A 15,341-nucleotide genomic window follows, 5' to 3' on the forward strand; every position below is an offset into this window, starting at 1 on the left:
TATGCTTATTTTGATTTGGGGACCTTACACAACAGTGCTTACTCAGGATTTACTCTTGGCTCTGTGCTCTGGGATCACTCCCAACTGGGCTCAGGAGGCCATACACATTACTGGGGCTTGGATCTGGGTTGGCTACATGCAAGGCAAGTGCCCTACCCTCTCTCTACTGTCTCTCTTTCTATTTTTTCTTTTTTTGTTTTTTTCCACACCCAGTTGAGCTCAGGGGAGCATGTGGTACAGTGAGTGATCTCTATCTTTGAGTGATCTCTATCTTTGAGTGATCTCTATCCCTTTGACTTATCTCCCTGATCCCATATTTGCTTCTTTTAAAGTATTAACATTTCAACATTTGTCTGCTGAGATTTCGTATACATTCAACTATTATTAGGATATTCTTATCATTGAATGTATTTTTAAGATACTGGATATTGTTTCACTCAATTCAGCATTTCTCTCAGCTCAGGATTGGTCTATATTCATTTGAGATTGTGGACTATTCTAATTCTTTTATTGAATAATTTTGGATTGTGTCCTAGACAAGTTTTTTCATATATTTAGAATTTCTAAATTTTTTTATATTCCTCTGGATGGGGTGGGTGGAATGCCACTTTTTGTTTCCTTATTTTCAGACTGCACTCAGTTGGAGTCTGTTTCCTGGTAGAGCTCAGATTTCTGCTCAATTCTCTTATCTCTTATCTTTGAGATGTTTTATTCTGATCTGTGACTGTGTACTTTAGAAGTCAGTAAGATATATAGGCATAACTCATATCTAAAATTTGTTATAATCTCACCAGTTCTCTTCTATCCACTCTAATTATTAAGTACTTGGTTTTTTAGTTGTTTCACTGTGTCAGACTTTCTGAAAATGGAGTTGGGGGAGGAAAGCACACCCAGTAGTGAGTGCTCAGGGGGCTACTCCAGGCTCTGTGCTTGGTAACCTCACCTGGAGGTGTACAGGGGAGTTGATCTTTTATTAGTATGAGACACATGCATACCAGTCTTTGGCTTATCTTTCCAGCCCTCCCACTTGTGTTTTCCCCCCTGATTTTTGGGTCACACCTGGTGGTGCTCAGTGCTTACTCCTGACTCTGTGCTCAAAGATCACTCCTGGCAGGGCTCTGGTGGGGGTAGGCATGGGGTGGCAGGGCCCATATGGGGTATCGGGGATAAATTCTGTTCAGTCATGGGGAAGAAAAGCGCCCTACCCACGGTACAATTGCTCTGACCCTAGCCGCTGTGACTTTTGAAAGCTGGGAAGATGACAAGTTTTCATTTTTACTTTTAGTCACTCTGTAATATAGAAAGTCCATCCTGGCCACTTTCTCTTCCATACCTTGACATGCTCCCAAATCCTGCCTCTATTTCTGTGCACTTTGGGGACTTCGGGTAGTTGTAGAGTTTTCCCAGGTACAGTAGCCACAGCTACTCAAGGGGTTGAGACTGGGGGTTCATGTGAGTCCTGGAATTGGGGTCGTTGTGTGCCGGGCTAATGAGTGTCCACACTACATTCAGCATCAGTATGGTGAGTCCCATGAGATTATCTAAGGAGGAGTGAATGGGCCCAATAGGACATGGAGCCGTTCAAAACCTCAATGCTAATCTGATAGTTGTGCTTTTTAGTTGTATATTTATAGTTGTTTGGCAAGAGTGCTAAGGCAGTTTAAACTAATTTCCCCATGTGGGGTACTCACTTTTAAAATATAAATCCTTTATAGTAACATAAGGATAATCAGAATCTGGCTCCTGCCTGCATCCCAGATCCCACAATGCCTCAATCTTCATTTGTTCCTAACTCACCAAGCCACACTCTACCTGATATTTTTAGTCTAACTCTTTACTTGCATATATTTTTAAAATTATTTTTTATATGTCAATAAAAAAGAAAAAAACATTAAAAAATCTAGAAGAATTTCATATTAATACAGACTGGGGAAAAGTGTACTTAGAAAGGGACAATGGGAACAGCAAAGAAAAATGAAAGCTTTAAATGTAAATAACAAAATTTATTTATCATATATTTTATGTATATTTATCATACATGTAAATGTATATATATATAAATATATAAATATTTGTATTCATATTTATACATGTATGTTTGGGTCATACTCAGTGGTGCTCGAGGCTTACTCCAGGCTCTCTGCTCAGGGATCACTCCTGGTGGGGCTTGCGGGATTACCTGGGGTGCCAGGGATTGACCCCAGGGAGGCCACATGCAAGGCAAGTGCCTTACCCTCTGTAGTATCTCTCCAGTCCTGATGAAATCAGTATTTTAAAGGAAATTAAACTACATTAAAATTTGGAGAAAAATATACTGTTAATGGCCTTGTAAGTTCAGTGAGTTTTGATGTGTTCAAAGTTAAAAATTCTTTCTATTTATTGAGTATCTTTCTTATCTCAGGCCTTGCGATTGATATTGTCACTTTTGTGCTTGCTATAAGCCCCCAACCATTCTGTGGCTGTGATGATGCATCTGTAGAAGTCTAACATAAGGAATGTAGTGGCACACAGAAAATGGTGCTTTTCCTTGGCCTTGACTGTTTCTGTTGATCTTAGAGAATGTACAGTATCCAAAATATGATGGTGCATTTATCAGGAAAGAGCAGTGTCACCATCAGCCGCTGGAGCCAAGCGTGGAGCGTTTTTGGAGGAGGCAGTTCAGAGGCATTTGTGAGATGAGCCAGTGGAATCTGGACTTGCAGTGCTGGCTCCACAGATAGACACATACAACCATCCTGTTCATTGAGAATGATGAAATCACCAGAGCACCTAAAGCAGCTGACTCAGCTATGAAGAAGCTGTGAGGGGATGGTTTGGTCAAAGGGCAGGGGTGTCCTAGTGTGTTCTTAGAGTCTTGCAAGAAATGCGGAAAGAATGAAGTTGGGGGAAGGCAGGTTTCCCCTCCTCTAACTGCTCTACTGCATATCCCTTCTCTTCCTGTAGGGTAAAATAGGCTTGGTTTCTTTCTTTATATTTTTAAAATATAGTTTAAGTTCTGTATGAAAACGACAATGTAGTTCTATTTTGCCAAGACTAGAGTCTTCAAGGGTAACTGAATGATTGCATCATCTTACTGAATAATTTGAGCATCTGGGAGGTTTAGTTAGTAATAGTGTGTGCTTTTGCATGTATTTATATATTAGATAAACAGTATTAACTCTGCTTGCTTACTTTTGCCTGCCGGCCTACCTTCTTTCTTATTCCTTTCCCTTCCTTCCTTCCTTCCTTCCTTCCTTCCTTCCTTCCTTCCTTCTTTCTCTCTTTCTCTCTTTCTCTCTTTCTTCCCTCCCCTGTGATAGGGATCACTCCTGGTGGTACTCTAAAGACCAAATCTGGGTTGGCCTCCTGCAAGGCAGTCACTTTACCTTGCAAATAGATTTTATATTTACTAATGATGGTGTCTGCAAGTCTTGTTTAAAATGTACCTCTTTTGGGGGTGGAGCAGATAGCACAGCGGGGAGGGCGTTTGCTTTGCATGAGGCTGACCCGGGTTCCATTCCCAGCATCCCATATGGTTCCTTGAGCACCGCCAGGAGTAATTCCTGAATTCAGAGCCAGGACTAACCCCTGAGCATTGCCGGGTGTGACCAATAAGAAAAGAAAAAAAAAATCAAATAGAATGTACCTCTTTCTCCGAAAGGAATTTGTGCGGGATCGGAGAGATAGTTCAGAATGTCGGGTATTTGCCTTGCACTTTTGCCGGCCCCGTTTCCATCCTCCACACCCTGAATGGTCCCACCAGGAGTAATCTCTGAGCCTCTGAGCGTAGACCCAGAAGTGAGCCTAAGATCGGAGAAGGGGGGGAGGAAGAAGTACTTCTGCAAATTATAACAACCTGAATGTTTTGTTTTATTGAAAATAATTCTATCTTGTTGACCCAGACACTTGGAAGTTTTTGAGGCTACACCTGACAGGCCAGAGAGCAACAGCAAACTTTTTTTTGCGCTAGGAAACTTGGAATTTTCAGCCGGGACCCCAAATTTCAATCATATTTCTCCAGCCCGATGGATATTGTTCAAGGGTTCTGAAGTCTTCTCTTGGAGTCCCTGCCTCTCGCACACGCCCCCCTACCCTTTTGGAACGCACCTGCAGCCTCCAGCAAGAACAGGACGGGACTTTGGCCAAGTCACACTTGGCAGGAGTACTCATCAGTTGCCCTTTCATCTCCTTTCTGATAATCATTTCCGCAGAATCGGGGCACTTACAGCGGAATGTAATCTCACAATCTGAGCATTTGGGGTGAGTAGCCGGCCCAGCAATTGATCGCTGCGGAAGCGGACCGGGACGGCTCTCCCCGGGACCCAGACCGGCTTCGGAGTTTCCAGACCGGCTTCGGAGACCCGAGGAGGACGCACTCGGCCAGCACCCCCCGCCAGGTGCGCTTCCGCGGGGCCGTGGCTCCCCTCCGAGCGCCCCGCGCCGGCGGGGTCTGGGCGCCCGAGCTCAGCGCGCGCGGCCGCGGCCCCTTTAAGGCGCGGCTCTGCGGTAACCCGAGCCCGCGGCCGAGCCTCAGCCCCGCGCCGGCTGCTCCGGCCCCGCCGCGGCCCCGGCTCCCGCTGCGCCCGACCTGCGCCGCCGGGACCCGCACAGGTGACGCCGTCCGGACCGGGCTGGGGGTGCGGGCGGGCGGCGGGGCCGCAGGTGCGCGCGCGCCAGCAGCATCCTCCGGGGCCCGCGGGAGGCCCACCCGGCGGCGTGACGCCCCGGGCTCGCGGGGACCGGCCCGCACGCCGCCCGCCGCAGCCGGGGAGGCCCCCGCGCCGCGGGACCCAACAAGTCGCTGCCCTCTCCCCCGGTGCCTCCCCGGGGCGCCCCGCTCGCGGCCACCAGCGCCGGAGTCTGCTGGGGAAGGAGGGACCCGGCGCAGAGTCGCCGGAAAATCGGTTCCAGCTCCACCCTCCAAGGTTCACCCGGGCAAGTTATTCAACCCAGTGCCTCGGTTTACCGGGCAGCGAAATGGGACCCGGGCATTCCGGCAAGCAGGCTGGCCGGGACACCCACCCGCTTACTAGAGTGCTTTTGAGTTGTCTGAAGTTCGTTCAACGGTGACTGCAGGGGCTGTCTGGGTCCTGCACTTCTGGGTGTGGATGCGCCGCACCTTTTCATGGGGAATTATACTAAAAATTGTTCGTAAAGAGTCATCCGCGACACTGCTTACGTGAACCTGGTACTAGGTTGGGGACCAGCTGGACGAGTTAATGTGCCTATTAGGAGTTGATGTGTGAAACAGGAGAAAAAGGCTATTTAAGTCAAATCTTTAGGAAGCCCTACATGGAGATGGGAAAATGGATCGTGGACTGTGGGAGTTTATTTACTGAATTGCTCCCAGGGCTGAGAGAGGCAGTGGGGGACACGGCGGGGTGTCACAGCCAGCAGTGTTGGGGGTTCACTCGGGTTAGTACATGGGGGTTATTTAGTGCTCGGGAATTAAACCTAGAGCTCACCCATGGCGCTGCCCCTTCCAGCCATTTCCCTAGGGAGTTTTATGGTTTATTTTTAAAGGAGATACTATAGTGTGAGCTCAGGGTATAGATGGGAATGTAATTTTATCTTTGTGTAGTCCACCGAGGTCACATCTTATCTGAGTTTCCATTTTAGTGTGTTGTATATGCAGCCTGGCAGCTCTTTACCTTCTAATTTGTGTGGTGCCAAATTAAAAAAGTGTGCTCCTGCCACTTTGGAAAATTGGAGAGAAAAACTTACTTTAGCTTATTTGCCACTTCCATTCTTCTGTAGCATCAGATGATCCAGAGGCTACCCGCTATCTTTTGAGGGTGCTTCCCTGCCTTCACCCCTGGCCCTGCAACTCCTTTTGCTCCATTACCACCCAGCTTGAATCCTCACTGTGAACTTGCTTGAGTTTTACCTATCTAGAGCCGCCCACACTGCTGCTCAGTCAGTTGGTGACTTGTTTATTTGGGGGTCACATCTAGCAGTAGTCAGGGTTTCTTTCTGACTCTGTGCTCAGGAATCATACCTGGCCCTGTGCAGGGGATCCTTTGAGGTGCCGGGATTTGAACCTGGGTCACAGCCAGTGCAGCTCCATGCCAGTCAAGAGCCTTACCTTCTTCCCTATCTTTCCCAACTGTGGGTTATGATTATGCTGATGACTTTTCTGTTCCTGTTCCTTTCACTCAGCCGTCTTTACCCAGTTGGAAGGAGGAATGGTTCTTTGTAACTAGGTCGTGCTCTTGGAGGTGCCTTCAAGGGATCCAGGGGCTGAGATTCCAGAAGTCTGTGGAGATGTTGGGCCTTCTGATTAGACCCTGAAATCCTCAAAGCAAAAGTTGGCCTGCATGGTACTTCTTGAAATCTCCATTTCAAGGTGGCAGATACCCTTGATCACCCTGATAAATATCAGTCTTGTGGTCAGGGAATTATCTGACGTCAAAGGCAGTTGGAGAGACTGGAGCTTTTCTGACTAAAGTGTAGGGAGATGGAAGTGCTTAGGGGATGATGGAGGGCCTCCAAACTAGATCACCTGAGCAGTTGCTCTAGAAGCACTGGGTTTCTTGCAGGCTTGGGGAGTGGCTGGGTTATAGAAAGTCACTGTGAGGCATGTGTCCTGGCTACAAAGTGCTTGTCTCTATCTTACCCTTGTTCTCAGAGCATGGTCGGGGAGTCACATTATTCTCAGGCCTGTCTGCCCTCCTTTTGGTGCCTTGAAGGAGGTCTGACATCTCTGCTCCTCTCCCAGGGCTGTCCTGTGTGAGAGGAAAGGAGCCGGTGTGTGATGAGAGACTCAGCCCCATGTTGTCTCCTGCTCATTCTCAGATGGATGCTCTCTCTCTTATAAATTAGTGTCTGTGTCTCCTGGAAGGTTGAAAAGTGGGAGCACTTGGAGGGAGAGCAGGAAGATACAGAACACAAGTTTCTGCAGAGAGGAAGAGAATAAATTGCTTGTCTGGTGAGAATTGGGTGCCTGGGAGGGAGGGCAGAGCCGGGGTGCTGGATGAGCCGTGTGTCCATGCAGTCACCTCGTGGACCTTGTGAGAGGAAGAAGGTAGCACTGTGGAGGTGGAGGTGCCACCTGGAGAGGAGGGGAGACAGACTTGTGGGAATCAGAAGTGTGAGAGTCTTCACCTGGCACTGGTGCCATCCTTTGGGCATGCTACAACAGCAAAGTGAGGTCAGCTTTGTAAGACAGTCTGAGGTATTTCTAGCATGACTTTGGTGGCATGTTTTCTTACTGGAGATGAAAGGAAGCTTAACAAAAAGATGGAGTCCTACTGCTCTGAGGTCTTATTCACAGACAGTTGGAAGTGCTGGGCACAGATCTCAGACCTGAAAAGAAGGCAGAAATAGCAAAGGCTTTGCCTTTTAAAAAATTTTTGGGACTCTCAGAATTGAGACATCTGTAGTCAGAGAAGGCAATTTTTCGACTATGTGAGGAGTTTGTGAATTATGGGAAAAGGCCAAAGTTTGTGAAAAGAGCTGATTTAAAAAAAGCCAGTTGAAGATCTGTCCAGAACTTGAACCAGTCTAGGAAAAGAGAGACTGGGCATCAGAGTCAGTGAACAAGGGCAGGGGTACAATCTGACTTGGGGGGCAGAGTTTCAGAAGAGTTTCAAATATTTCTGCACTACTTCACAGTATGAAATGCACTTTGCAGTGAGACTCAGGCTGTAAATGAGTATATGTGTGGCTGAAGCAAGTTTCATGAAATAATACATATCCTTACTGTATGCATTGCAGCCTGTGTTTTTCTTCTACTCTATGTTACTGGGCCCGCTCGAGCAAATCGACGATCAACGGGAGGGCCTTTACCTTTACCTTTACCTTTACCTATCTTCTGCAAAGCCCCTTGTTAACCAGTGTACCATAGTCCAATATCTGGAAACTGTCTGATAGGTGGAGAACAGCATGGCACAGAGAAGGCAGGGCACAGGGGTGGGAAAAAGCTCGAGTCACAGGGTGATGTGTGGCCCTGATTGTGGCATGGAGTTTGATGGGAGTGTGGGGCCTCATCTTCTGTCTGAGGCCTGCCGGACTGACAGTAGTCAAAGGCAGCTGCAAAAGGTGGCTTTCCTCATAGTTCTCTCCACTTCAAAGCAGGACAGTTGGTTCTGAGGGAGGAGCAGGAGCATGAAGGAATAAACTTGGAGCTGAAAGTGGTCTCTTGAGAGCTGTCCATTTTTCTCTGTAGGTTAAATAAGAAGACAAACGCATTCAGAACAGATTGGCCGAGGGATGTAGGCCAAATTCACTTTCATTTGCTTGATCAGGTTGCAAAGCCCCCCCCCCCCCCTCCCCGTGTAGGAGGCTCAGACCTCCCTTCCAGCTTTGGGAAGTTTGTACAGAGGGAGGAGATGGAATATGGTGCTTCAAAAGCCCATCTGATGGTCAGACTCATTAGGAACTTGGCAACTTGCCTCACAAAAAATTGGGAAAATATTCTCACTGCATTTTATAAAAGGGCTAGGTTCTCAAGACTGCCGTAGGAATCTATATCATGATCTCCAGTCAAACACGAATCATCCTGCATTGTCTTGGTGATTGCCAAAAAAGCTTCTTAGAGAAATTGGTGGTGTAGCAGTACCCAGCATCCTGGAGTTCATTTCAGTATCTGTCCTCGGCTTGATCAAGGACAGAGTCAATCTGTAACCCTTTGATTCCTCTTCATCAACATTGACATCTGGCTTCTGCATCTAACCTCCTCATCAGCAGACAGATAACAGCAAATCCTGGAGGAAACCATCTCCAGGTATCAGAGTTCCCCTGGGTTGCTGGGTTACTTCTGGCTTTTGTCATCCACATCCTGACCTAGTTGGCACCTCCTTTGGACCCATCCTTGCCTTGTCAGATTTTCTTTCCCTGGTTGATAGGTTTTCAATGTTTGACTTCACTGCTTCTCACTGATTTTCTGATACTTTTGGCCACAAGCTTCTCTGATATTTTCTCAGTGGGTCTGGACTTATGGTGCCCTTCTGACCTGACCTGTGGTATCAGTGCTGGGACCCCATTGGTCTCTGTTAGTGTCCGTATTTCCTCCTGTGGTCACCATAGAGATAACTGTACAGTGATGGGCTTAGGTACTAGTTTGGTTTCACTTTTAAACTAGGGGGATTGGCTAGACTATCTTAGTCAAGATAATTCATTTCCTTGCCTTTCCTTGCTCTCTCCTCCCCATCCCTCCCCTCCCCTCTCTCCCACTTTCCTCCTGCGCTTGTATCTAACCCTGACCTTCACATGTGCTCCAGCCTTATGTGCTCTTTCCCCAGCCCTTGTCAGGTAATCACCTTTCTCCAGATAAGCTTAAACTATAATAAAACAAAAAATTATTTAAAAAAATAAAGAAATAAAAAGGAATCCCCAATCTATCAAAAAGTACAGTTTGGAGTCAGAGAAAGCTCAACAGGACAAGTGCAGGCTTTGTATGCAGGGCCTAGATTAGGTCACTGGGGGCTACGTGGTCCCCTGAGCACAGTTGGGAATGATCCCTGAGCACTGAGCTGGGAGTAGCTTGTAATACAACTAGGCATGCTCCAAAAATATAACATACACAAAAAAGTACATTTTGAAGGCATAAAACTTACTCTCATTTAGTGTATATTAAAAAAAATTAATAGAAGTGAATCTCACCAATTTTATTTACCTCAAAGATTTTTGTTACATGTTTTTCATAATGAAAGAAGTTTCCAAAGCATAAATCATTGTTACAGCACTAATTTCTTTGAAAAGTTGTGTTAATTTTAGAAACCACTATCTCTTGCTACATGCCACAAAATATTTGCACAAATAATCATGTCTAGATCACTTTTTAACTTACATTGAAAAATTAACCCCAAATTGTCATGTATTTTTATTTTCTTGGTAAGGAAGAAAGAATTTTTATTTGATGAAAAATTTAGAATAAAAAGAAACCCTCACAGTGGTACACACACTGGAAACGATTTCCCCAAACTCCTCTTGCTTAATGAATATATGTTGCTTCAATACATGTAAAAATATTGCAACAATTACCAAGTTAATAAAAGCTTTGTAGTTTGTTACATGCTAGTTGAAGGAGTTACACAGACTACAGCTGTGTTCCTGTGTAAACCTGTATACTTTTACAGCCTATATGCATATCCCTAAACAGATAACTTCCTTATCTACTTTGAGGCAGAATCTGAGATAAAAGCTGAGGGAGGACAGCTTGCCCCAAAGCAGTTCCTAGGTGTGTCCTTCCATGGCCACCCAACCAAACTGAGCCAAACCCTTGTGTTCTGGGAAGTCACTGAACCAAACCCTTGTCTCACTCTCCTTCTCCTCTGTGCCTCCCCCTGCCTCCCCCTGTCTTTCTTTAGAGTGTGGATTCCCTTGACTTTTGGTCTTCCTTCCCCTTCTCTTTCTCTCCAGAGAAAAACCTACTGCATTTTCTTCAAAATTAGTGCCCTCCTTCCATAAAATTCCTCCTCCACCCCCACCTTTTTAGTCGAATCACTATGAAAAGAAGCTTTTACTTTCAAAGAAACAAATGCCTTCAAAGGCAAAAGACAAAGGTGTGAAACTGAGAATTTCTTATGGCCTCAAGTCCCTGTTTTAATTACAAAAGTGCAGTTTGCTTATTATAAAAAACATAGCTGACAATAAACCAGTACTAAAGAGATAGGAAGAAAATTTGTTTCCTTTCTTTCTACCTCCAGATGGTTCATTCCCAGCCTTCTTTACTCTTATTTGGAAGCAGGGTGGGGGTGTGGATGGGTTGTGGAGTGAAGTGGGACCTTTCAAACTCTTCTCAAGGGCAGTATAGCTGGGCCTACAGACCATCTGGTGGCGCTCAGCAGCGGGCATTTGGTGTTGGGTCCTGACTCCTCAATCTCGCACTATTTTCTGTACAAATGCCAAATGTGTCCAGTTGTTTATGAGTAGTTTATCATTTGCAACTATTTTTGCTCACTTCTGTTATGTAATAGACTTTTAAAAAAGTATTATTTTACTTTTTGAAATTTTATTGAAATATCTTTTTTTTAATTGACTCACTGTGAGATATAGTTACAAAGCTTTCATGTTTGAGTTTCAGTCATACAATGATCCAACACCCATCCCTCCACCAATGTACATTTTCCACTACCAATATCCCCAGTATCCCCCCCACACCCCTCCCTCTATGGCAAACAATTTCCCCCATACACTCTCTCTACTTTTGGGCATTATGGTTTGTAGTATAGATACTGAGAGGCTATCACATTTGGCCCTTTATCTAGTTTCAGCACACATCTCCCATCCAGAACTATCCCTCCAACCATCATTGACTTAGTGACTGGAATAGCTGCCTTCTCTCCGAGCTCATGAAGCAGGCTTCCAACTATGGGGCAATATTCCTGGCCCTGTCTCAACTGTCCTTGGGTATCAGTCTCATATTATGTTGAAATATCTGTTCTTTTACTGCTGTGTCAATCTATTAAACCCATTATTGGGTCTTAAGGTTATTTCTAATGATCCTTCACCAAATAGCCATATATATATATTTTTTTTCACATGTGCGTGAATGTTTGGTATTCTGCTTATTTTATTACCCATGTCACCTTGAATTGGTTCTATTTGATCATGATATTTGCATATCTAATGCATATTTATCATTCAATTTTCCCTACTTTGAGAATTCTTAGTATTTTTGACAGCATGTTATTGTTATTGATGAAATGAAAGCATAGCTCTGGACACATAGGAATATCAGGGCAGGGCAGTGTAGGGCCCTTGCTCTGGAGTAAGAGGATAAGGAATACATAGGGACTATAGTATCTCTACTTTCTTTATGCCCTACTTTGTTCAAAAAATGATTTGGAATCTCTTACAAAGAGACACATGATAATATGGGTTGAAAAGAAGTCAAGTGTAAACAAGATGGAGGTATAGGTGGGGTTGGTTAGCTTACTGTGAGCATAGTTTTCTTCCTGGAAGATCTGTCTATAAACTTTCCCAAAGCCTCATAGGAGAGACAAACAGACCTTCGAGGTGTCCAGAAGGGAAAGCAAGTCTGAGAAGTCCTCTGTTGTAAATTCTAGGAGGTTAAAGAAGTGGTTCCTTTGAATTTTCTTAAAGAAAACACTGCATTTGCCCTGACCAGTATCCTTAGCTACATTCTTAATATCTTCAAGTCAAACCTAGTGTCCTTGCTTTATGAAGTCATTTCATATCAGGTTTCTCTGTGCGAGCCAGGGGTGTCATGCTTAGTAAAAGGCCACTAAGATGAGGTGTAAGTTTATGGGGGTTGATCTGGAAATAGTTTTAAAAGAACCTAAAGGGATTCATGGCCATTGAAAACAGCCATCTAATAAATATTGTTCCTGGACAACCTTTTCTACAAAGTAATACACAATGTACATTTTTAGTGGAATTTCTTTAAGAAATAGACCCCATTTGTCCAAGCACATCAAGCTTGCAACTTTCAAAGCAAAATATGAGGCTCTTTAGGTGGCATTAATTTAGTAAAACTGTAACTGTGACTGAAGAAAAATATTATTTTTTTAAAATACAGAACAAAACTCTTCACTTGGTCCAAGTCAGAATGATGATACATATCCACATTGGTAACACCATAAGTTAAAAAGGATCAGAGCCAGGTGTCTTAAAGAAGTTCAGCTCTGAGCTTAAGAATTGTTGACAGGTTGTAGAAGGTGATAGTGTTTATTAGCAGGACATAGAGACCTATAAGGGAGGACAGCATGACCTTATTTTCTAGAACTGGGAAAAATCCAGTTCTCTGGTGGCTCTTGAATGTGCTCACTCATGACCACATTCACTTAGAGTTGGCCACCATCCCAGACCAGTTGTGTATCACCAAGTCTTCGGGCCAGTCATAGTGCTTTTATGGTATTTTCACCCTGAATTTGAATAGGAGGATTGCAATAAGTAATAAATTTTGCTTTGTCATAAATGTTAATAAAGGATGTTACCTGAAGCCATACCTGATTTGTTTCCCCCCCCCCTCACTAGTCTATATGATGATTCAAGGAAACCTGTTGCTGGTTTAGATTTGTAATCATATATTGAATTACATACATAATTGCCATGTTTATTGGAAAATAGTGCAGTTGCAACCAGTTTTAGGCAATAACAATCTTATGGGAGGCATTCAGAAGGGAAACCACAACCAGTGGCTCTTAGGTAGCAGGTTAAAAAGCCACCTAGAAATAATAGAAATGAATGGACTGTTTTCTCAATTGAGTCATCCAAATGGTAGTGTGTAGACAAATGGCAGGACTCTTAAAGCAAAGGTTCAAAGGAGGGGACTGTGACCCATTGCTTCAGATACAGGCTCTCCCAGCCCTCTATAATTGGTGCCCTTGGAGAGATAATCATGACATTTCTTAGGAAAAACTGGTGACAGTAAGGCCACCTTTTATTGAGTAGTGTTTTGCTCTATTGCTGAATAATAAACCACCCCAAACTTAGTGGCTAGCTTCAAAATTTATTGGGGCATAGGCTCTAACTCAGAGTGCATGCGTTATGTGTATAAAATGCTGAGTTAGATTCTTGGTATCCCATTAGAACCGAAATGGTTTCACTCATCTGCAATGTAAAGGGAAATATGAAGAATAGATATTATCCATAGATATCAGTGTTGGGTACTGGAATACAAACTGGGAACTCTAATAGGGGGCTAGGTTTATAGGAGGTGACAGAGGAGCATTGGGGGAGGGAGTCTTGGGCACTTGGGTGGTAGTGAGGTGACTGTACACCAAGAACATCAATGTAAGTACCGTTGTGAACACATATCTAAATGATAATACATTTAAAAATGAAATGGGCTATAAGATAATAATAAGGTAACAATAAATTACTATTTCTTCTGATTGTGTGGATTGAGCAGGCAGTTACTCTACTGGTTGTAATATCATTCATGGCTACTTTGAAGTTCCAAGGTAATGGTTGGCATGGACTGGGCATTTGGTGTTGACTGGTGCCTGTACGCTAGGCCCCTTGGTTTTATGTGTGGCCTTTCATCCTTCAGTAGATGAAAGAGTCATATTTACCGAGCAGTTTCAGGATAGGAGGCTAGAGTGTACTAAATGCCTCTAACTCATTTCATTTAAGCTAGAAAATCATCTTGTATTGTTAGAATTGGGAGGCAGGGGTAGACAGGGTTTCTGGGCCACACCCAGTAGTGCTCAGGATTGTACCAGTTGGCATTCTGGCGACATTGTGGTGCTGGGCATCCAACCAGGATCGACCACAGGTAAGGCTAATACACCTTAACCTTTGTACTAGTTTTGGTCTCAGCACTCTCAAGCCCATCTATAGAAACTGCATATCAGGAAGATTATGTTCTCTTTGTTCACTTGACTATTTGATAATAGGACCAGCATTTGACTCCAGCTCTCAGTCTAGCTCAGTATTTCCCAAAGTGTTTCCTAGGTAGAAATAATCCAAGTGGGGGGGCCAGTGGAGGGAATGGGGGTTGGCTAGTTGTCCTAGGTGTGATTGGTAGGGGCTTTCTGTTTGTTGGCATTATGAAGGTAGATTTCCAGGATGATAACTTTTTATTTTTTCTGAAAAGGGGACAGCAGATCAAATAAGTTTGGGAACTCCTGCTCAAACTGAGTAGACTGTGGAGTAAGAACTCAACAGGTGGGAGAAATTTGCTAAGTAGTTTTTTCACACCCCTCACCCTTTTAATACCATCTCCTATTTCAACTTTACTGCACCACTTCCCACTTCCCCTCAAACTCTCAGGGTTTATCAGATTAAAAGTTTAGAGATGAGAAGGACCTTCTTCTTAGGGTCTGGCTTCCTAGGGTCTCTGGCAGGTATTTCTGGCAGTTGTTTGAATGATTCCTTTAACAAAAAAAGAAAAGGAACAAGGAGAGCTAGGAGGAATAGGATACCTCACTGGTTAGTTATCTGCATTATGTGCATGAGACTTGGGTTTGATCCATGGGATTCCAGGAAAATAATAAAAATAAAAGATAAACAGACCAAAAAAAAAGAGGAGAAGGGAATATGTTTGGGAATATATATTCTGTATTTGGAATACATTCCCAAATATATCCTGTCATTTCCCTTGATTTTATGTTGGCTGGCAGAAAGTCAAAAGATACCCCAAAAGTCTCCTGAGATCCCGCCAGAAAGAGGAGGCCAGCCAGGAGTGTGGAAATATGGACATTACAGGTGAAGAGACTCACTGTGGAACCTCATTTCTTCCCAAGATTTCTCCATCTGTCCTGGGTCGACCAAGCCCTGCACGGTTACTTACACAACCCCCTTCTGAGGCACTCCAAATTCTGTGCAGGAAAAAGAAAAGTCAGTCCTGACAACTACATGGGGTTTTCAAGTGTTTCAGCTTTGTCATCTTCCCTCAAAAAGATTTTCAGGAGAGAGAGAGAGGGAGAGAGGTTGAGAGAAAGAAAGGAAAT

At 44.2% G+C, this 15,341-nt stretch overlaps 1 protein-coding gene across 2 annotated transcripts in view; it reads left to right on the forward strand.

Annotated features, from left to right (window-relative positions):
* The first annotated feature begins 4,543 nt into the window (after positions 1-4,543).
* Positions 4,544-15,341, forward strand: part of TLCD4 (TLC domain containing 4) — a 71,954-nt gene continuing 61,156 nt past the window's right edge. The window contains exon 1 of one of the 2 annotated variants that reach the window (XM_056106589.1): positions 4,544-4,590. The gene's annotated coding sequence lies outside the window, so the exon portion shown is untranslated. Of the gene's footprint in view, positions 4,591-6,818; positions 6,908-15,341 lie in introns of those variants that run through there. The other variant, XM_056106590.1, reaches the window with a different exon arrangement.

This window comes from Sorex fumeus, unplaced genomic scaffold (assembly GCF_029834395.1).
Source record: "Sorex fumeus unplaced genomic scaffold, SorFum_2.1 ptg000131l, whole genome shotgun sequence".
Lineage (NCBI taxonomy): Eukaryota > Metazoa > Chordata > Mammalia > Eulipotyphla > Soricidae > Sorex > Sorex fumeus.